The following is a 15,414-nucleotide window of genomic DNA, read 5'->3' as shown; positions in this document are numbered from 1 at the left end:
GGATCACGCCCTGTATATTTTCACACCACAGTGCTTTAAAACTTGATCTCAATCACAAAAGGAAATATAGAAGGAACTCGGATATTTGGACATCCTACTAAAGAATGAATGGAGGAAATTAAAGAATTTTAAAACTTCATGGGAACAAATGAAACTGAAAACACAACTGTTCAAAACCTTTGGGATGCAGCAAAGGCTGTCCTAAGAGGAAAGTATATAGCAATACAAGCCTTTCTCAACAAATTGGAAGTCTCAAATACACAAGCTAATCTTACACCTAAAGGAACCAGAGAAAGTACACCAAATAAAGCTTAAACCAAGCAGAAGAAGAAAAATAAGATTAGAGCAATCAATGAACTAGAAACCAAAAGAACAGATAACAGATCAACAAAACTAGAAGCTGGTTCTTATAAACCCCTAGCCACACTTATCAAAAATAAAAGAGAAGGTACTCAAATTAATAAAATCATGAATGAAGAGGAGAGATCATGACCAACACCAAGGAAATACAATTTTAAAATCATGTTATAAGCAACTATATGGCAACAAGTTAGGCAATCTAGAAGAAACAGATGCATTCCTAGAAACATATAAACTACCAAAACTGAAACAGGAAGAGAAAGAAAACCTGAATAGACCCATAACCAACAAGGAAATTGAAGAAGTAATTAAAAATCTTCCCACAAACCAGAGTCCAGGTCTGGATAGCTTCCCATGGGGAATTCTACCAAACATTTAAAGAAGAACTAATATGTATTCTGGAACTGTTTCAAAAAATAGAAATAGAAGGAAAATTTCCAAACTTGTTCTATGTATATTTATTATATTTATTCTGTATGTATATTTATTATATTTATTCTGTATATTTATTTATTTATTATGTTTATTATATTTATTCAGCCATCAGAAAGGATGAATACTTACCATTTACATCAATGTGGATGAAACTGGAGGGTATTATGCTGAGCGAAATAAGTCAATCAGAGAAAGACAATTATCATACGGTTTCACTCACACGCATGTGTGGAATATAAGAAAGAGTGCAGAGGATCATAGAGGAAGGGAAGGAAAATGAATGGGAAGTCATAAGAGAGGGAGAAAAAACAATGAAAGACTCTTAACTATAAGAAACAAAATGAAGGTTGTTGGAGGGGAGGTGCAGAGGTGGGGTGGGGGTAACTGGGTGATGAGCATTAAGGAGGGCACATATGTGATGAGCACTAAGTATTAAACTGATGAATTATTGAACTCTACATCTGTAACTAATGATGTACTATATGTTGGCTAATTGAATTTAAATACAGTAGATGTTTTCTTACAAGTTTTATGATACCTTGGGGAGTAATCCAGACCATGTTGACATTCTTTAATAGAGTATATAGCATTAGAAGTTTTGAGAGACATTATGTCCAATCTATCCCCATGTGATAATGGTCTAAATTTACTTATGGGCATGGATGGGATTTATCCAGAAATCCCATGATATTTTAAAGGTATCTTTGCTAGGGGCTGACATCCCACATGAGCTGAAGGAAAAAACAAGTAGAGATATTTCAGTTGTTATGAACCTTTTTCATGAATGTGACCAGTATCTTTTTAATGATCTTTCTATTATTTGAAGTATTTCCCTTATTGTGTCCCATATCCTTAGGGCTGAACTCTCTCCCAGCCTTTCTTGAAGCTAGGGTAAAAACTGACAGATGTATTAGCTGAGATTTCTACATAGAAAGAACTGAACATGAAGAAGCCAGTACCAAAGGGAATCCATTAGAAAGCATAACCAGAGAGATAATCTGATTTATAGAGAAGCAGTGACAGGAGTTCTAGAATCAAGTGCCAAGCAACAGTGAGGCAAGTTGTGTATCTGTGCTGAGTAGCAACAGCAGTAGTGTCTCTGCTGGATTAACCTCAGTGTATGTTGTGGAAATTGTTCTTGACCATTCTCTGACCTCCCAGAGTTTAGGAGCTACCTCGTATCCTTTAACACATGCTTTTTACTATAAACTAACATGATAGGGCTCTAGGGTTCTATTGTTTTCACCTAAGAACTCTAGCTGATGTGTTCTCTATTGTATCCTGATATTCATAGACATAATCCCAAATGTCCCTCCCCAAACATTCTAACATTCTCTTATTCTCCAAAGGACTGAATTTTCAGAATTCTGACTCTCTAAACTCACATGTAGTCAAATGATAGATAAAATGCTTTTTCCTAGTGTATTTCTGACACAGCTTTAAAGAGCCTTCTAAATCCCACAAGACCTCTTCCTGGAAAGAACTGATATATCTTTCAGGGAGCACTAGAGGAATGTTGAATAAAAGACATATAGTTAGGGGCACCTCAGTGGCTCAGTCGTTAAGCATCCGCCTTTGGTTCAGGTCATGATCCCAGCATCCTGGGATCCAGCCCATGTCAGGCTCCCCGCTCAGCAGGGAGCCTGCATCTCCCTCTCCAGCTCTCTGCTGCTTGTGTTCCCTCTCTCACTGTCTCTCTCTGTCAAATAAATAAATAAAATCTTAAAAAATAAAAAAAGACATATCCTTAAAAATCCTCTCCTTAACAGAAAAAGGAACTCTGGTGGGAATTATATTGTTCTTTTGTACACTCAATTTGCATGCTCAAAACCCCCATGCTCCAATACAAAGACTCTGCCAAAAGTACCTGGAGGAACACTGAATGTTTTGGTCATCTAGAAAGCCACTGTCATGTCTATAATGTACACTTCACAGAAAGAAGAGAATACTTCATAAATAAATCAACCTGAAGTCTCACTGCATGAACAAGAAGGAATTTTGACCAACCAAGAAAATGTGTTAAAAGAAATTGGCTAGTCAAGTGTATGATACCACTTAAATTCCTCCTCTGTTTCTAGAAATAAAACAAAATGCTTGAACATGCAGGTTTTCCCTAGAATGTTGGTTTGTTGTTTTTTTTTTTTTTTTTAAGATTTATTTATTTATTTTATTTGACAGAGAGAGACCACAAGTAGGCAGAGAGGCAGGCAGAGAGGGGGTGGAGTGGGAAAGCAGGCACCCTGCTGAGTGGAGAGCCCAACATGGGGCTCGATCCCAGGACCCTGAGACCATGACCTGAGCCGAAGGCAGAGACTTTAACCCACTGAGCTACCCAGGCACCCCTCCCTAGAATGTTTAAATAAGTTTGTAATTTATCATGAATTAATATATGTAGTTGGTACAATAACTGAAATAAATATAATTTTGGCCTTTAACAGACTTTATCTCCTAGTGTTCCCCTGATGGTCTTTCTCCAGCGGCTCCTTTGCTCCACCCATCCTCCCTCCCTTTCCAGCACTTGCTGCACCTTCTGTCCATCACTACCACAGTCCTACATCAAGAGAACAGCATTTGTATTCACACATACATAGGTGATGGATAATATTTAATGACTAACTCTCTGATGGGTGTTTGCATTTCAGCTTTAAGCCTAAGGATGGATTGATACGAGAGTCTGCTTCTGGCTTTGTTGTCACATCTAGATTCATATCCCTTGTGAAGCTACCAACAGCATTCACAGCCAGTATCTAAGGCCTGAATTTACCTCAAGGCTAGGTGGATATTTACAGGCATTCCTCAGCAGAGAAGAGTTGATAGCCAGTCTCTGAGGCCTTCTCGCTAAGCAACATGGGCAAGAAGTAGCAAAGATTGAAAAAAACAAAAATAGAAAACCAAGTCTGAGAAGTCATGATAATGCCTATGTGACATGCCATTCTTGCACACAGCCGGGATGTCCCATCACTGTGATGTGACTTGCCTCCTGTAGGAACTGGACCTACTGTAAAGAGCATTTGCCTTCATGAGTGGTCTGATCGCTCTCCTTGATGAGGTCAGCGGGAGACTTGGTGGTCAAGAAGGCTCAGCGGACAGCTTCAAGAGCACGGCCATTTTGCCCATCCTGACTTTCAGTTTGGCCTAACAGGTATTTATATGTGTTATATCACCTGATAATTTGCAAGCACTTTTATATGCAGCAGTTTCAGGAAGATAGCCAGAGAGGAACTATTCCTACTAACACTTGGGTCTCAGAGTTAAGGGAGTTACTCAGGCGACACATCCAGGAATGCTAGGAAAGGGACTCAAAATAATAATAAAGCGAGCACTCTTTCTACCACATCCCTCTCCTTATCATACGGCTTAACTGGAGGACACACACACACACACACACTACAAGAGGCTGATGAAGGCTGAACTAGCCCTTGTACAAAAAATTTGCTTATAAGGAGCTGCAGAGGCATCATACTGTGTTGGTAAGACAACAAAACTCCTCTACGAGATGGGAAAGGACTCAACCCTTTATCCCACAGATATGTATTGAACACCTACTATGCTAGGCACTGGACTAGGGACTGAGATGCAGCAGTACATAGGGTTGATAGGATCTTGGCCCTCCTGGAGTTAATCTAACCATTAAGAAAATGGGAACCGTTGATCATTTTAACACCTAAGGTTTAGGTTCATGATTGTTTCTGAGTGGAGCTGACTGTTGCAGCCATCCCATTCTGCCTTATGCTGTAATTTTCTTATCAAAAATCTCTTCTCTAGCTGGCTATAAATCCTGGAGGGAAAAGATCACACATTTTTATAACCACCATGTCACAATTCAAGGAGGGCGAGGGAGGTTAAAGTGTGAAAAATTCCAGGGATAGCTCTCAGTAAAGGGAGTTGATGGTCATTGGCTGTATTGTTAGTTTTGACCTCCCTAAATCACTCCACCAGGCCCCACAAGAGTCATGTGTTTTATTTATGTAAAAAGGCTTGCCCACAAAAATGTAGGGGGGTGAGGAGAGCATTCCAAATGTATTTGGGTCTATTAACATTGCCTGAACAAGTATTTGAGTTATTCATCCTATGTAGGCAAAGACATAAATATCTGGTAACTACTACCTCAAGTTCCCTGCATGATGCACTGGAACCATAGGTGGAACATTCGGGCACCTTGTACTTACTTGAAAGCGGGTGAGGGCAGATAGTCTCCAGATGCATAAATGTGAGGGACGGCGAGCTTGCCTTTTGCTTCTTTCTTTCCACCCTATTTGCTTGCAGCATCCACCAAATTCATGTCCTATAATGAAATAGGAAATCACCTGATAGGAGTGTTTTACACTTTAGTATTTCAATTCGGCAAACATTTCTGCACATCGATCCTGTGCTAGCCGCCATAACACTGATCGAGTTTCCCAGAGAGCTTCTAATCTGTAAGAGAGATGACAGATGTATACAGAAAACTAGAGTTTCGAAGTTACTAAGTGGCAAGAGGCACATAGGGAGTGGATTAAAAAGGATATCAGATGCATATACCTTGAGTAATTAATAGGTAGTGATTAATTTGTTTATTCAACCAATATATATTTATCCCATGTTTCAGAAACTTTGGTAGTTGCTGGAGCTACAGAAGGAAGAAAACAAAATAAGCTAACTCCCACACCTGATGAAATTTACATTTATATTTGAATGGGAAATACAGATAAAAATAAACAAACAACGCAATAGTATCATACTGTTCCTCTTTTCCCATGTTCTCACCTTTGCTCCATGCTGTGTCCCTCCTGAACTCCCAGCTCTTCTATAAGTGAGCCATTTTCGTTCAATATTTCTCAGATGTTATTTTCTTTCCTTAGAAAAATTTCCTTCCTGGGGCGCCTGGGTGGCTCAGTGGGTTAAGCCGCTGCCTTCGGCTCAGGTCATGATCTCAGGGTCCTGGGATCGAGTCCCGCATCGGGCTCTCTGCTCAGCAGGGAGCCTGCTTCCTTCTCTCTCTCTCTGCCTGCCTCTCAATGTACTTGTAATTTCTCTCTGTCAAATAAATAAATAAAATCTTTTAAAAAAAAAAAAAAAAGAAAAAAAAAAAAGAAAAATTTCCTTCCTTTCCAGTCTGTTTTAGAAGGTGCCCTCCCATCCTTCAAGACTCAGCTCAAAACTCAGCTCTTCTTCCAAACCTTTCCTGCTAATCCCAGGACATGGTAACATTCTCTCCTATGGCTTGCCATAATGCTTTATACAGTGGGCCTCAATTTTTGCAGGTGTAACCACGAAGTACAATCAAATGTTTATATGTCTTTTCCCCCATTGTACGAGGATTTTCTCAAAAGAAGGGACCATGGCAGATTTATTCCTTTCATGCCATGTGCCTAGGAGATCGCCTGTGTATCGATCTGAACTATGAACAATATTATCAACCACAATGATAGAAATGATGCAAGCTACAAGTGCCAGCAATGTGCCAGGCAGTCTGCTAAGTGAGTTATTTCCAAACAGTCCTTTGAGTTGTGCATTTTATTAGTATCTCTATTTTATAAATGAGAAAACTGAAACCCCTTGAGGTTACATGATTTATCCAAGTCAGAAAGCTAGTAAAGGATAAATATCTGATGGATGAATAAATAAATTTCCTTTTATTTTATTATATCAAAAAAACTCTGTGTACATGGACCTAGCCTTAAAAATTAGATATTCATAAGTCATATATATCTGCTCAAAACTTTTTTAAAAACTTGAGAGATATTGATCTTTATCCTCATCATAACAGCAAAATTCAGTTACATATCAAGTTTCACAGACCTGAATGAGGTATATGGTTTCAAAACTAAAGAATAAATGATCTACATGAAGGAAATTTGATACATACAATCCCCAGAGGAACATTTGAAAGCCTTGGCCTTTATTTAATCTTGGACACATATTCTCTCCAATTTCAAAGACAGCTGTTAGAAGGAAATGAGGCAAGGGATTTAGGGGCAGTCATGAGACTTAAAAATAGAAAATTGCATTTTTTTTCATCATGCACTGTCTCCTTTCCTTCTATAGCACAGTATACCACGTCTGGGACTGCATAGCTTATACTCATTGGCTCTTGGAAAATCATTATGGACACAGTAGTTTATTTTCATAGTTAGCACAGAAAAATTATCTCAAAAACATTCACATTTTGATGACTTTTGATTTGTCCGTATTATAAAATCTCAGGATTCACTAGTTTATCGTGCACTGTCGTGCTTGTTGAACTTGAATGCGGAAAGACAAAATGTGAACATGTCATTCCCGTTGGTCTGAAGTGCTATGATACTAAATTTGTCTGTAAACACTTTGAGTGTCATACAGTGAAATAGCATGAAAGGGTAGAACCCTGCCACATCTCTATTTAACAAAGTCTTCCCGGTATTCATTTCTTTGCAATAGAATTATCTTTCTTGATATAAGATAGGAACTAAAAAAGATTTTGACCATTCTCTCTAGGGTCATTTTAATTTGCCTTGGCATTCATTTTGAAGTTCTTTTCAGCCATCCTAAATAAATGAGGTGTTAGAAATCCAATCAGTGATGATGAGCTTGGGTATGATAAACAGTCATGCCTTGAATTTTGATATTTAAAAAAATATTCACATTACTGCGCTAGAAAAAACTGTTGTCTTATGAGCAGTACTAAACAAGTTAGAATTTAAAAGCCATATGATTTTGCCTGTCAGCCAAAGACATGAGAGATAATAGTCAGAACTCTGCTATCTCTCAACAGAGATGAAGACTGGTCACCCAAGACAAAGAGTGTGGCCTCTGTCACCCTTTTGTTAGTAGAAGGCCCTTGAGAAAGGAAAGATTAGTAGAAGGGTTATTTGGTGAGCCCCTCCCGCAAATAAATAAAAGCCCTGAAGAATCTTATTTCTTGTTTCTTAAGATGGCTTGTTAACATTTTGTAGCCCAGTGGGAATGTTTGTAAAATTTCCGCGTTGGTTGCATCTGTTATCCCATTTGGTTTTTTTACTCCGAAACTGTTAAAACTAGTGGGAGGCATAAAAAAAGGTGGATGGCTTTCAGAAAGAGCACGTGGTGGCCGCCATTGTGATGGTGAGGAAGGAACATGCCCCAAATCCACAAGGCAGGCAGACTGGAATTTTTTTTTTTTTAAAGATTTTATTTATTTATTTGACACAGAGAGATCACAAGTAGGCAGAGAGGCAGGCAGAGAGAGAGAGGAGGAAGCAGGCTCCCCGCTGAGCAGAGAGCCCGATGCGGGACTCGATCCCAGGACCCTGAGATCATGACCTGAGCCGAAGGCAGCCGCTTAACCCACTGAGCCACCCAGGCGCCCCAGACTGGAAATTCTTGAGCAGGGGTGATGTCGCTTCCCCAGGCAGGATCCCTTCTTGCCTGGGGAAGTCTTGGTTCTGCTCTTGAGGCGACAGATCGAGCCAGGCTGGGGGGGAATTATTGAGGTCATCTCCTTTATTTAAAGTCAACTGATGGTATATGTTAATCCCATTGACAAAAACCCACAAGGTTTCTGAAGCAATTACGTAAGCAGAAACACTCCCTGCTTGGACTAAAGGTGACAGAGAGAGGACAAAGTAAAAGAGGGCTGTCACACTTCCAAAATTCTACTTAGGGAATGGGCTGTTAGAGCAACTTGACTGCAAACCTGTGCTACCCTTCTAGACAAAGGAAAAATGACTTGGAGGACAGTGGCACAGCCTGAGGCAGAAGTTCCAGGCACAGAGGTCCAGGGCTGTGGTGGTCTCAGAGGACAGAACCTTGAGCCACAGGAATGAAATGGAATTTGCTTGGCCTATTTGGAACTTGCTTCAGGCTGGTTATTCCTTTATTCTTTCCCTTTGCTCTCTTTTGGAATGGGAATTTTGGAAGCAGATGCCTTCTGCTCTAGTTTCATAGATCCATCAATGGAGACGAATTTTGCCACAGGATCAGTAACACGAAAATCTTACCTGCACCTGATTTGGCTGATGTAGATGATGCGATTTGGAACTTTTTGACCTGGTGATAATTAGACAAGGTTCTGAACCTAGACTTGATGCCATAATTGGTTGAGATATTTGGGGGTGTTGGGATGTGATGAATGTGTTTTGCACATGGGACAGATGTGAATTTTGGAGGACCAGAGAATAGCCTATAGTGGGTTTTATGATGATTCCCCCGCCCCCGGAGATATGCTCACATCCCAATACTTGGAACCTGTGAGTGTGACCTTATTTGGAAAAAGGGTCTTTGCAGACATAATTGAGGATTTTAAGATAAGATCATTCTGGATTATCCACGTGGGCCCTAAATCCATTGGAAAGCACCCTTATAAAAGATACCCAAATGAGGGACACACAGAAAAGAGGAGAAGGGTGTGTGAAGGGAGAGACAGAGAAGAATGACATTCAGAAGCCCAGAAATGCCAGCAATCACCAGAACCATGAAGAGGAAAAGAATGTCATCTTTCCTAGAGCCCCTGGAGGGATCATGGTCCTTCTGACACTGATTTTAGAATTCTCCCTTCTGTAACAATGAGAGAATAAATTTTTGTTGTCTTAAGCCACCAAGTCTATGGTAATGTGCTACAGCAGCCTTAGGAAATGAATAAAGTCACCAAGCAGTAGAAAATGTGTATGGGGTTCCCTGGTGTGATTTTTTTCAATCTGCCAAAGTATGCACAAAAGAATGATGTCCTGTAGAAGTCACCTCAGGTCTCAAAAATATTATACTGAGTGAAAGAAGCCAGGTTCACCAGTGGCATACTAGGTAATTTCATTCATAGAACATGCATTTGCCCTGGAGAAAGCGGGCAAACTGTCATGCCAGAAAACAGGATTAGTAGTTGTCAGGGGCTTCGGAGAAGGGGGGTGGAGTGAGTATTCTCTCCCACAACACAAGGGAACTAGTGAGGAGATAGTCAATGGGTAAAATCCATGTCTTGATCTCTGTGGGAATTACACAATTGTGTACGTTGGTCAAAACTTAAATTGTACATACACCTATAAAAGCAGTAGTTTACTGAATATAAATTATACCTCACTAATCCTGAATTTATTTATTTATTTTTAAGATTTTATTCATTTGGGGGCACCCGGGTGGCTCAGTCGTTAAGCATCTGCCTTCGGCTCAGGTCATGATCCCAGGGTCCTGGGATCGAGCCCCACATTAGGCTCCCTGCTTGGCAAAAAACCTGCTTCCCCCTTTCTCACTCCCCCTGCTTGTGTTCCCTCTCTCACTATCTCTCTCTGTTAAATAAATAAATAAAATCTTTTAATAATAAAAAAAAAAAGATTTTATTCATTTGACAGACAGAGATCACAAGTAGGCAGAGAGACAGGAGAGACAGAGACAAGAGGAAGCAGGCTCCCCGCTGAGCAGAGAGACAGATGCAGGGCTCTATCCCAGGATCATGACCTGAGCTGAAGGCAGAGGCTTTAACCCACTGAGCCACCCAGGTGCCCCACTAATCCTGAATTTAAAAAGTGCTATAGGTTTATGTACCTCTTGGTTTAAAATGTGTAGAGCAACATTCCAAATGTTTGGAACCTTGTGGATATCAGTTTCAGAGTGATATTTAGTGACAACTGCTGCTGACTTGGTTTTCCATGATTTTTTTTTTTTCAGTTTTTTAATTTATTATTTTTTTTTGTAAACATATAATGTATTTTTATCCCCAGGGGTACAGCTCTGTAAATCACCAGGTTTACACACTTCACAGCACTCACCATAACACATACCCTCCCCGGTTTTCCATGATTTTTAATTGTTTCCTGATACCAAGTCTTTCTCAAAGGATGATGAGGTTTCTACCATTGAAGATACACAAAGACACACTACACGTTCTGCCTTCAGTTCCTAAAGAAGAGTTGGAAAAGTGTTTTGCTTATTGAAATAAGTGTATGACATCCAAAAAGTGACTACTTGTTTAGTCAACTTAACAAATATTTATTTATGATTTTTTGTGGAAGACACTATCTACCAGGTACAGGGCTGGTTATAGAGATGACTGAGAAACAATTCTCCTCTAGTTAGAAAAAAATATAAAATAAGAAGCAAGTAACTCTAACACCAAACCGATCCAAATCAGATGCTTTGGATTCTTAGAAGAGGAAACAATCATATTCAAATGCGAGGATATCTTTCAGATTGATGAGATGAGATTGAAAACAGAAAATGTATGATTATGGATTTCAACAAAAAGGGAAATCCCCTGTGGAACTGCAGGGGCAAAGGTGACTACCAAGGACTGCATGCCTGTTCTCCCTCCCCATCCCCACCCCCACCCTCACCCCCCCACCCCCGTTCATATTCATATGTTGAAGCTTACCTCTTTGTTGTGATGGCATTTGGAGATGGGGACTTTGGAAGGCGATTAGGTCATAAGGGTGGAACCCTCATGAGGAAAAGTATTGCCTTTGTAAGAAGAGGAGGCCATCTCACCCTCCAGAATGATGAGAAATAAATGTTTGTTGTTTACCACCCAGCTGACGGAGATTTGCTGGAGCAACCTGGACTGAGTAAGTACAGAAATAGAAACAAACTCAAGGAGCAATCAATAGTCTCTGACTAGAATTAGGGTACATGCAGAGGAGTGAAAGAACAACTAGAAAGGGAATTGAAGGTAGTTTTCTGTGTCTCTCAAATGCCAAGTTGAGGGATTTGTATTTAATTCAGTAGTCAGTGGGGAGCCATTAATGCAATGCTTGAGAATTTTGAGAATGCAGTAAAAGTTCTGGATGCCCTTCTCCCAGAAAAGTGCACATGTGTACAAAATGATGCATACCATCTCAGCAGTTTCACAGACATGTAGAGCTCCTCCAGGGCCTTCTTTCCCTGGGAACCCCTGGAAGGTTTCAGAAGGAGCCTTACACGAAGGGAATGACTTCATTTCATTTTAATTCATTCCTCCATACATGGTGAGAAGAGAGAATTCGACTGACAATTTATGAACTAAAGTAGGTTTCCTTAAAGTGTGATCTATAGTAGAATCCCCTGTAGGGCTTATCAAACATCCGGATTCCTAAGCCCCACCTAGATATACACAGGGTCTCTAATGGTGGAGCCAGGAGATACATTTTCAGCTGGCACCTACCTAGCTGCTTGTGATGGCCACATAAAGAACTGCTGATTCTGTGATGAAGAGGGAGTAGTGGTGACCTTCTCTGCTTTTGAATCCCCAGCAAAGCATAGGAGAGATAGAAAGAATATAAGAAAAAAAATATAAAAGATTTTTCTCAACTCTTCCTATTCTCAAGACATTCTCTGCAGTCAGTACCAACTTAGACTAAGCACAGGAACATGCTTGGTCATTGTGTGTTAGGACAGCATTTACCCTGGAGAAAGTTGGCTCCTTTACATGAGCCAGAACATTTAAGAGGAATATTAGCAATCCTACAGTCATAGTGTTGACAGCTACCGATAGATCCCAGTGGATGAAAATAAATAGTCATCCTTAACCTTAACCTTAAAATGATCATCTGCCACAGCAGCTAGAGTAGTTGCTGTTCTGTGTCTGGATCTGAAAAGATCCAAGGTTTCATTTACATATCAGTCAATCTTTGTAAAATGACAGTAATTGGCAAAGTTCTGGAATCAGTAGGGTCTGTTGCTTATCAGTTTTATGAGATTCTGACATTTTCCTTTCCCTTCTGTAAAATAATCACCATAACTGTATTCTCAAAAATGCTATTTATCTCTGAAAATTTGTTTTTTGATTCAAACATTCCACACATTCATTCCTGGTTAGGAGCACAACATTTTATAGTTTAATATTAAACTACCAAATCAATGTGTTACACTTCCTGATTATTTTTTAACAAAGGAACAAAAATAAGTGTGAGTAATAGGTTGATTGAGAAGTTAATTGTTAAATGAAGCTATCATTTTCATTTTCCTGACATTTCAAACCTGTTCATGGAATATTTATGTAGCAAGCACATATGCTACTATCTATCCTCAAGTTTTCAGTTAATCTAAGCATAAAGACTCACAGTACTGTCATTAAGAGCTATTTTTATTCTTTCTTAGGTACGGCAATATCTATTTATTGTTTTTGCTTCCCAATAGCACCCCCTCTCCTTTCCAGGAGCCCTCCCTTCCCTATGCTAGTTATAACATTTTACTGGGTGCTGTCAGTCACAGAAATCAATTCCTATCCCAAGCTAGACCAAGCATATCTCCTCACCTCATCAAGGGGCCACCTGATTGGCCTGGAAATAGGCCCAGTCACAGTTCTTCCCGAAGATTTTTTGAACTGGAGTTGGGGTAATTAGGAAAACAGCAATAGGGAGAGGAAAAAGAGTTCTCCCCTCTCTGATGGTGAAGCTATGGCTGTATGAGTCCAGAGAGGCTGCTAGCCATGTGGCCAGCCATACTGAGAAAGCAAATCAGAAGCAAAGAAAAAGGAAGTTATCATACAAAAGCAGAGGTGGTGGGGCACCTGACTGCCTTGGTCAGAAGAACATGTGACTCTTGATCTCAGGGTCATGAATTAGAGCCCCATGTTGGGTATAGAGATTACTTTAAAAAAAAAAAAATTTGAAATAATCTGAAAAGCAGAGTTGGTTTTAAGCAACTCCTCTGATTCTAAGAATCATACTAATGTGCTTCAGTGCTCTGCTATTTAATATGATAGCCACTGGCCACATGTGTCGAGGGGTCACTTGAAATATGGCCAGTCCAAGCAGAATTGTTTTATATGGTTTGAAATAAGACTGGATTTCTAAGACTTGGCATAAAAACAAGAATGCAAAATACATCATTAATAATTTCTTATAATGAATACATGTGAAATTATAATAAGATGGATGTATTCATTTAAATAAACTAGATTTTAACATGAATTTCGTCTCTTTTTCCAATGCAGCTTCTGGAAATATTTATATTACATATGAGTCTCAAATTATATTTCTATTGAAATAGCGCTGCTTACTTGTGAGTCTGTGTTTTTGGTTTGTTTGTTTCTTGTTTAGCTACTCTGGGTGGAGTTTGTGCCATTGGCAACTGAGAGAGCCCTAATTAATGCCAAATTTTGTAGCAGGAACAGAGGCGTTGAGAGGGATAGATCCAAAATGTGGAACTGGCTATGTTCAGGTGCAGAGGGGTCAGGGAGATTTTCCCCATCATGAGTTAGGAAACTCAGGAGCAAAGCAGTTAGTTAATTATTACAGGTTATTTGTTGTTATTCAGGATATGGGCCTATCCTTACTGAGCTTAGAGGTTTCCTGAACTTGGTAGAAAACAAAATGGGATTTGGAGGCGTTGGCTACTTCTTGCAAACTTTAGTAAGGTGTTGCAAGAAAAAAAAAAAGTGGTCCAAGCAGAGCCATCTGAAAGTGGAGCAGGAGTAGTGGCCTAGCACAATGTATAAAGAGATCCCCTTCTGCCACTAGGCAAGCTCTGGATTCCGACAGGCATCCTACTACACCAAAACCACCAGCCAATACACATCCGGAATGAAGAAGCCAATTCCCCTAAATATTCACAAAGCACTGCTGCCTGGCAAGGGTCGTTCTCCTTTCCCTAAGTAACAAAGGATATTGGGAGCACCTGGGATAAAGGGACATTTGGCCCTGCCTTAACATGGCAGCCCACCCAGCAGACACAGAGACCAAAGTAAGATGCACTAAAATTGGTTGGGAAGGGTGGGCAGTGCCCCTTGAATAGTCACCAAAGGATTGACTTTGGAGGGGGTGGGGAGCCAGATTCAAACACCCTGACACGTCAAGATTACTGGCTTTATTTACTAGCAAACTGGAGTTCTAACAGGCAACCTACCAGGGTTTCAAGACGGTTTTGTGATCACCAACATCCCCAAAGAAAGAAAGATAACATAAAAACAAGCCTGGCTTAAAGGAATCCAGGACTGCCCACTGCCTAAGGCAATTCTTCATGCTCTAAATCACCAACAAGAAATGCACAGCTAAGGAGGCCCCAGGGCAAAGACACTCAACTGTCCACCAAGATAGTGTTTTCCCTTTAAGCACCCACCAAGACTCCCTTGCAGTGAGTTGTAGTTCTTTGACTAAATGTTCTCCAGTGATAAATGGGAGGATGTGATATCTTCCTCTCTAGTCCTGGCTTGTGAAAACCTACTACACATTCATCTCCATGTTCTTTCCTCCTGTCTAGTTGATAGAGAGGGAAAAGACCACAAGGACAACCTTGGAAACTGCATGTTGCACATGGCAACACTGGAACTTTCCTGGGCTATAACATAAGCAGGATAGGAAGTTCCATCTTACTGTGCTTTTACATGTTTGGTTGGTTTTGTTATCAAAGACTAATTTAATGTATCTCCCAATTGAAAATTCCTCCCAGATGTCCCTGATGATCAAAACCATATAAAATACTAAGTACATTAAACCTTTCTGGTAGATAACAGACCCACCTAACTGACTAATCCTGTAGATCATCCCTTGCTATAAAGGAGACTGTCCCAGCAGAATTAACCTGCTTCCTTATCCAGCAAGGTAAGTCTAGTGCCATTGTGCACCACTTCCCTGCCCTCTATTTCTATGTAATCATCTTTTTTAAGTGGAAGGGTTTTTTTTTTTTTAATTAATGTTTCTTGTATTTGTATGTTGGATATGTTAAGGGTGGTTAATTTTCTCATGTGGAGCATAGTAACAGGGATCACAAGCTGCCCTA

The 15,414-nt window shown here is 40.0% G+C and overlaps 1 long non-coding RNA gene across 2 annotated transcripts in view; it reads right to left on the bottom strand.

Moving 5' to 3' along the window:
• Positions 1-15,414, bottom strand: part of LOC131830434 (uncharacterized) — a 36,955-nt gene that overhangs the window by 10,630 nt on the left and 10,911 nt on the right. The window contains exons 2-3 of one of the 2 annotated variants that reach the window (XR_009353163.1): positions 11,858-11,930; positions 4,965-5,080 (exon numbers count right to left, since the gene is read on the bottom strand). This is a non-coding gene — a long non-coding RNA (uncharacterized LOC131830434). The remainder of the gene's footprint in view (positions 1-4,964; positions 5,081-11,857; positions 11,931-15,414) is intronic. The other variant, XR_009353162.1, reaches the window with a different exon arrangement.

The sequence above is a fragment of the Mustela lutreola genome, chromosome 4, assembly GCF_030435805.1.
Source record: "Mustela lutreola isolate mMusLut2 chromosome 4, mMusLut2.pri, whole genome shotgun sequence".
In the NCBI taxonomy this organism is placed as follows: domain Eukaryota; kingdom Metazoa; phylum Chordata; class Mammalia; order Carnivora; family Mustelidae; genus Mustela; species Mustela lutreola.
This window is presented reverse-complemented; position numbering and strand designations above follow the sequence as displayed.